Source organism: Trachypithecus francoisi, unplaced genomic scaffold (genome assembly GCF_009764315.1).
Source record: "Trachypithecus francoisi isolate TF-2019V2 unplaced genomic scaffold, Tfra_2.0 Contig01440, whole genome shotgun sequence".
Lineage (NCBI taxonomy): Eukaryota > Metazoa > Chordata > Mammalia > Primates > Cercopithecidae > Trachypithecus > Trachypithecus francoisi.
In genome coordinates this window covers 19,214,872-19,222,657 of record NW_022681431.1, presented here as the reverse complement: position 1 = coordinate 19,222,657, position 7,786 = coordinate 19,214,872, and positions in this window count along the sequence as shown.

The window sequence follows — 7,786 nt, the reverse complement described above, 5'->3', positions numbered from 1 at the left end:
GCACATGGCATTGTTATTCTAAAGCTATTGTGTGTATGAGGGAAAGGAGTTGGAGATATGAGTTTAACACATTTATTTTAAAACCCTGTGCCCGAATGTGAATTTGGAGCATGAGTAAAAACTGTAGTTCACAAAAAGGCCTAGAAACAAGGACAAGCAGGGAGCTATGCGAACCCCTAGTGCCCAGGTTGGGGTCTCCAAATACTCCAATAAATCATTTAGAAAAAGACAAACAATGCAGAAAAAGAAATAGTTAAAATATGTCAACAGGATATTTATGGAAGAGGAAAACCCATATCGTCAATAAACATGAAAAGACATTCAGCCTTAATAGTCAAGGAAGTACAAAAGAGATACATTTCATATCCATCAGACAGGCAAAAATCTAAGTCTGATGATGTGAAATGGTGGTAAAGTTCTAGAACAACAGAGTTCTCACATACTTTTGTTTGGATTCAAACTTTTTGTTTGTATCTACTTCATTCCCCTTTATGGCCTAGCAATATTCCATTTTATGGATATACCACATTTTGTTTATCTATTTGTCCATTGACATACACTTCGGTTGTTTCCACATTTTAGTTGAGGAACTGGCTACAATGAATAATACTGCCATAGACTTCCAGGTTCAAGTTTTGTGTGAATATGTTTTTATTTCTCTTGGGTGTATATCTAGGAATGGAATTGCTGGGTCATATGGTAATTCTAAATGTAATCATTTAAGGAAGTGCTACATTGTTTTTACAAAGCAGCTACACCATTTTACATTCCCACCAGCAGCATATAGAATTCTTGCTTGTCCATGCCTTAGTCCACTTGTGCTGTCATAACAAAATACCAGAGACTGAATGATTAATAAATAATAGAAATTTATTTCTTCATAGTTCTAGAGGCTAGGAAGCCTGAGATAAATGCACTAATAGGTTCTGTTGTCTGGTGAGGGCTGCTCACTGCTTCCAAGATAGTGCCTTGTTCCTGCATCCTCCAGAGGGGAGGAACGCTGTGTCCTCACATAGTGGAAGGTGGAAGGGCAAATAAACTGAATGAATGTGTGGAGCCTCTTTTATACAGGCCTTAATCTCATGCACAAGGGGCAAATTCCTCATGGCTTAATCACCTCTTAAAGGCTTTATCTCTTAACATCATCACATTGGCCATTAAGTTTAAACACCTTAATTTTGGAGCAAACACATTCAAACCATAGCAGTATGTATCCTCAACAACACTTGTTATTATCTGACATTTTCATTGTAGCCATCCTAATGTATGCAAAGTAGTAGCTTATTGCGTTATTTATTTGCATTTCCCTAATAACTAATAATATTGAGTATCTTTTCATACATTAATGGGACATTTGCATATTTTATTTTGGAAAAATGTTTAATCAGATAATATTCTTTTTATATACTTTCAACTTTTATTTTAGATTCAGGGGATACATGTGCAAGTTTGTTACATAGGTATATTGCATGATGCTGAGGTTTGGAATATGATTGATCCCATCACCTAGGTAGTGAGCATAGTAGCCAGTAGGTAGTTTTTCAACCTTTTCCCCTCCCCACCAGTAGTCCCCCTTGTTTATTGTTTTCATGCTCATGTGCAGCTAATGTTTAGCTGCCACTTATAAGAACATATAATATTTGGTTTTCTGATCCTGCATGAATTTGTTTAGGATAATGGCTTCCTGACGCATCCATGTTGCTACAAAGCACGTGATTTTGTTCTTTTTTATGGCTGCATAGTATTCCATCGTGTACATGTACCACATTTACTTTATCCAATCAACTTTTGATGGGCACCTAGGTTGATACCAGGTCTTTGATATTGTGAATAGTGCTGTGATGAACATACAAGTGCTTGTGTCTTTGATAGAAAGATTTCTTTTCCTTTGGGTATATACCCAGTAATGGGATTGCTAGGTTGAATGCTAGTTCTGTTTTAGGTTCTTTGAGAAATCTTCAAACTGTTTTCTACAATAGCCAAACTAATTTACCTTCCCACCAACAGTGAATAAGTGTTCCCTTTTCTCCATAGCCTCACCAGCATCAATTTTTTCACTTGTTAATAACAGCCATTCTGACTGGTGTGAGATGGTATAGCAATCAGTTTTAATATTTGCTCCCATTTTGCAGGTTGTCTATTTACTCTGTTGAGTTTATTTTGCTGCGCAGAAGCTCTTTCTTTTACTTAGGTCCCACTTGTCAATTTTTGGTTCTGTTGCAATTGCTTTTAAGGACTTAGTCATACATTTTCTCAAGACCTATATCCAGAATGATGTTTCCTAGGTTTTCTTCTAGGATTCTTACATTTTGAGGACTTATATTTAAATCTTCAATCCATCTTGAGTTAATTTTTATATGTGGTGAAATGTAGAGGTACAGTTTCATTCTTCTGCATATGACTAGCCAGATATCCCAGCACCATCTATTGAATAGCGAGTCTGTTCCCCTTATTTTTCTTGACCTTGTCAAAGATCAGGTGGCTGTTGATGTGTGGCTTTATTTAAAGATTCTCTATTCTGTTCCATTGGTCTATATGTCTATTTCTACACTATGCTGTTTTGGCTGCTGTAGCCTTATAGTATAGTTTGAAGTCAGGTAATGTGATGCCTCCAGCTTTGTTCTTTTTGCTTAGGATTGATTTGGCTATTCAGGCTTTTTCTTGGTTCCATGTGCATTTTAGAATAGTTTTCTAATTCTGAGAAAAATGTCACTGGTAGTTTGATAGGAACAGTGTTGGGCCTATAGATAGCTTCAGGCAGTATGACCATTTTACCTCTTAAAGGCTCTATGTCTTAATATCATCACATTGGCCATGGAAGAATATTGATTCTTCCAATATATGAGCTAGGGATGTGTTTCCATTTGTTTGTGTCATCTCTTATTTCTTTCAGCAGTGTTTTGTGGTTCTTCTTATAGAGCATTTTCACTTCCTTGGTTAGATGTATTCCTAGGTGTTTTGTGTGTGTCTATTGTAAATGGAATTGCCTGTTTGCTTTGGCTCTCAACTTGACTATTACTGGTGTATAGAAATGCTACTGATTTTTGTACATTGATTTTGTAGCCCAAAACTCTACTGAAGTCATTTATCAGTTCCACGAGCCTTTGGCAGAGACTTTAGTGTTTTCTAGGTACAGAGTTGTATTGTCAACAAAGAGAGATAGTTTGACTTTTTTCTTCTTTTCCTGTTTGGGTGCCTTTTATTTCTTTCTCTTGCGTGATTGCTCTGGCTAGGATTTCCAGTACTATGCTGAATATGAGTGGTGAGAGTGGGCATCCTTGCAGTGTTCTAATTCTCAATATTTGTCCATTTTTGGTTGTGTTGTCTTTTTATTAATGGGTTGTACATGTTCTGTATATACTCTAGATACAAATCCCTTATCAGATGTATGATTTGCAAACATATTCTTTCATTCTTTGACTTATCTTTTTACTTTCTTGATGGTGTCCTTTGAAGCAGGGGGTCTCCAACCCCCAGGTCATGGACTAGTATCTAGCCCCAGGCCATGGCTAGATACTAGTCCATGGCCTGTTAGGAATCGGGCTGCACAGCAGGAGGTGAGTGGTGGGCAAGCAAGCATTACCATCTGAGCTCCACCTCCTGTCAGATCAGTGCCAGCCTTAGATTCTTATAGGAGTGTGACCCCTATTGTGCATTGCACATGTGTGGGATCTAGGTTGTGCACTCCTTATGATAATCTAATGCCTGATGATCTGAGGTGGAATAGTTGCATCCCAAAACCAGCCCCCACATCACCCACCAGTGTGTGGAAAAATTGTCTTCCATGAAACCACTTCCTGATGCCAAAAAGGGTTGGGGACTGCTGCTTTGAAGCAAAAATGTTTTTAATGAGGTCAATTCATCTAGCTTTCTTTTGTTATTTGTGCTTTTGGTGCCATATGTGAGAATCCTTTTCTATTCCAAGGTTATGAAGATTTACTCCTATGTTTTCTTTTAAGTATTTTATACTTTTAGCACTTTCATTTAAGTCTTTGATCCAGTTGAATTGTATATGGTGTGAGGTAAGGATCCAATTTCATTACGTTTTATACGGCTATCCAGTTATCCCAGAACAATTTCTTGAAAAGACTGTTCCTTCCCCATTGAATGGTCTTGATACTCTTGTTGAAAATCAGATGACCATAGATGTATGGGTTTATTTTTGAACTCTCAATTCTATTCTATTGATTTATGTACCCAGCCTTATGTCAGCACCACATTGCATAAGCACCAATTGATTACTATTGCTTTGTAGTAAGCTTAGAAATTTAAAAATGTAAGTCCCCCTATTTTGTTCTTTTTCAAATCTGTTTTGGCTATTTTGAGTCCCTTGCAATCCCATATGAATTTGAGAATAACCTTGTCAATTTCTATGAAAGTCAGTTGGAATTATTACAGGGATTTTACTGAATCTGTAGGTCAGTTTGGGGAGTATTGCCATCTTAACCATGTTAAGCCCTCTGATTCATGAACATGGAACATTTTTTTCATCTCTTTAGATCCTCTTTAATTTCTCCAATAATGTTTTATAGTTTTCAGCGAATAGGTTTTACACTACTGTTGTTAAACTTATTCCAAGTATTTTATTATTTTTGGTGCTACAGCAAATAGAATTGTTTCCTTAATTTCATTTTCAGCTTATTTATTTCAGGTGTACAAAACTACAACTGATATTTTTATTTTGATCTTGTATCCTGCAAGCTTACTGATCTCTCTTTAATAGATTTAGTGGATCCCTTAAGATTTTTCTATACATAACATCATGTCATCTGCAAGTACAGATAGCTTTATTTCTTCCCTTTCAATCTCAGAGCACTTTATTTCTTTTTCTTGCCTCATTGCCCTGACTAGAACCACCAGTACAATGTCAAATAGAAGCAACCAGAAAGTCTTATTTCTGATCTTAAGAGAATATAATCCAGTCGTTCACCATTAAGTACAATGTTAGCTGTGGGCTTTTTATAGATGTTCTTTATCAAATTGAGGAAGTTCTCTTCTATTCCTAGGTTAATGAGTTGGTGGTGGTGTATACATTCTTGGAAAGTATTGAAGTATGACAAATGCTTTTATTGCATCTATTGAGATCATATAAATTTTCCTTTTAATTCTATTGATAAAATATATTATACTAATTAATTTTCAGATGCCAAACTAACTTTGCATTCCTGGAATAAATCCTACTTAGCCATGGTGTATAATTCCTTTTATATGTTGCTAGAATTTGTTTGCTAATATTTTGTTGAGGATTCTTATGTTCATATTTATAAGATATTGATCTTTAGTTTTCTTTCCTTATGATATTTTTGTCCTGGTTTGATATCTAGAGTAATGTTCCCTCCTCTTCTATGTAGAAATAGGCTATAAACATTCATAGGACTCTTACATGACAAAGTTGAGATAATGGCTACTTCGGAGGAAGAAGAGAGAGGTACACGTACAGCTCTAGCTCTTTCTATAAAGTGTTAACAATTTAAGAAAAATCCTGGCCGGGCGCGGTGGCTCAAGCCTGTAATCCCAGCACTTTGGGAGGCCAAGACGGGCGGATCACGAGGTCAGGAGATCGAGACCATCCTGGCTAACACGGTGAAACCCCGTCTCTATTAAAAAGTACAAAAAACTAGCCGGGCGAGGTGGCGGGCGCCTGTAGTCCCAGCTACTCGGGAGGCTGAGGCAGGAGAATGGCGTGAACCTGGGAGGCGGAGCTTGCAGTGAGCTGAGATCCGGCCACTGCACTCCAGCTTGGGCGACAGAGCGAGACTCCGTCTCAAAAAAAAAAAAAAAAAAAAAAAAAAAGAAAAATCCTGAAGCAAATATGGCAAAATCTTAAAATATGAATAAATCTGGGTTATGCAAATTATTCTTAATAATGTTCATAATATTTTCTAAAAATATAGTCTTAACAATGTATGTGTACAAGAATGTTCAACATTTTAATAATAAATGTTAGAGTGGTGAATAATACAAAGGGAAAAATATTTGCAATGTTAGGCTGAGAATTGGCTCCCAAAAGTTATTTAGGTCTCCTCGCAAATCAATAAACGTAATCCAGCATATAAACAGAACCAAAGACAAGAACCACATGATTATCTCAATAGATGCAGAAAAGGCTTTTGACAAAATTCAACAACCCTTTATGCTAAAAATGCTCAGTAAATTCGGTATTGATGAAACGTACCTCAAAATAATAAGAGCTATTTATGACAAACCCACAGCCAATATCATACTGAATGGGCAAAAACTGGAAAAATTCCCTCTGAAAACTGGCACAAGACAGGGATGCCCTCTCTCACCACTCCTATTCAACATAGTCTTGGAAGTTCTGGCCAGGGCAATCAGGCAAGAGAAAGAAATCAAGGGTATTCAGTTAGGAAAAGAAGAAGTCAAAGTGTCCCTGTTTGCAGATGACATGATTGTATATTTAGAAAACCCCATTGTCTCAGCCCAGAATCTCCTTAAGCTGATAAGCAACTTCAGCAAAGTCTCAGGATACAAAATTAATGTGCAAAAATCACAAGCATTCTTATACACCAGTAACAGACAAACAGAGAGCCAAATCAGGAATGAACTTCCATTCACAATTGCTTCAAAGAGAATAAAATACCTAGGAATCCAACTTACAAGGGATGTCAAGGACCTCTTCAAGGAGAACTACAAACCACTGCTCAGTGAAATCAAAGAGGACACAAACAAATGGAAGAACATACCATGCTCATGGATAGGAAGAATCAATATCGTGAAAATGGCCATACTGCCCAAGGTGATTTATAGATTCAATGCCATCCCCATCAAGCTACCAATGAGTTTCTTCACAGAATTGGAAAAAACTGCTTTAAAGTTCATATGGAACCAAAAAAGAGCCCGCATTGCCAAGACAATCCTAAGTCAAAAGGACAAAGCTGGAGGCGTCACGCTACCTGACTTCAAACTATACTACAAGGCTACAGTAACCAAAACAGCATGGTACTGGTACCAAAACAGAGATATAGACCAATGGAACAGAACAGAGTCCTCAGAAATAATACCACACATCTACAGCCATCTGATCTTTGACAAACCTGAGAGAAACAAGAAATGGGGAAAGGATTCCCTATTTAATAAATGGTGCTGGGAAAACTGGCTAGCCATAAGTAGAAAGCTGAAACTGGATCCTTTCCTTACTCCTTATACGAGAAGTAATTCAAGATGGATTAGAGACTTAAATGTTAGACCTAATGCCATAAAAACCCTAGAAGAAAACCTAGGTAGTATCATTCAGGACATAGGCATGGGCAAGGACTTCATGTCTAAAACACCAAAAGCAACGGCAGCAAAAGCCAAAATTGACACATGGGATCTAATTAAACTAAAGAGCTTCTGCACAGCAAAAGAAACTACCATCAGAGTGAACAGGCAATCTTCAGAATGGAAGAACATTTTTGCAATCTACTCATCTGACAAAGGGCTGATATCCAGAACTTACAAAGAACTCAAACAAATTTACAAGAAAAAAACAAACAACCCCATCAAAAAGTGGGCGAAGGATATGAACAGACATTTCTCAAAAGAAGACATTCATACAGCCAACAGACACATGAAAAAATGCTCATCATCACTCACCATCAGAGAAATGCAAATCAAAACCACAATGAGATACCATCTCACACCAGTTAGAATGGCAATCATTAAAAAGTCAGGAAACAACAGGTGCTGGAGAGGATGTGGAGAAATAGGAACACTTTTACACTGTTGGTGGGATTGTAAACTAGTTCAACCATTATGGAAAACAGTATGGCGATTCCTCAAGGAT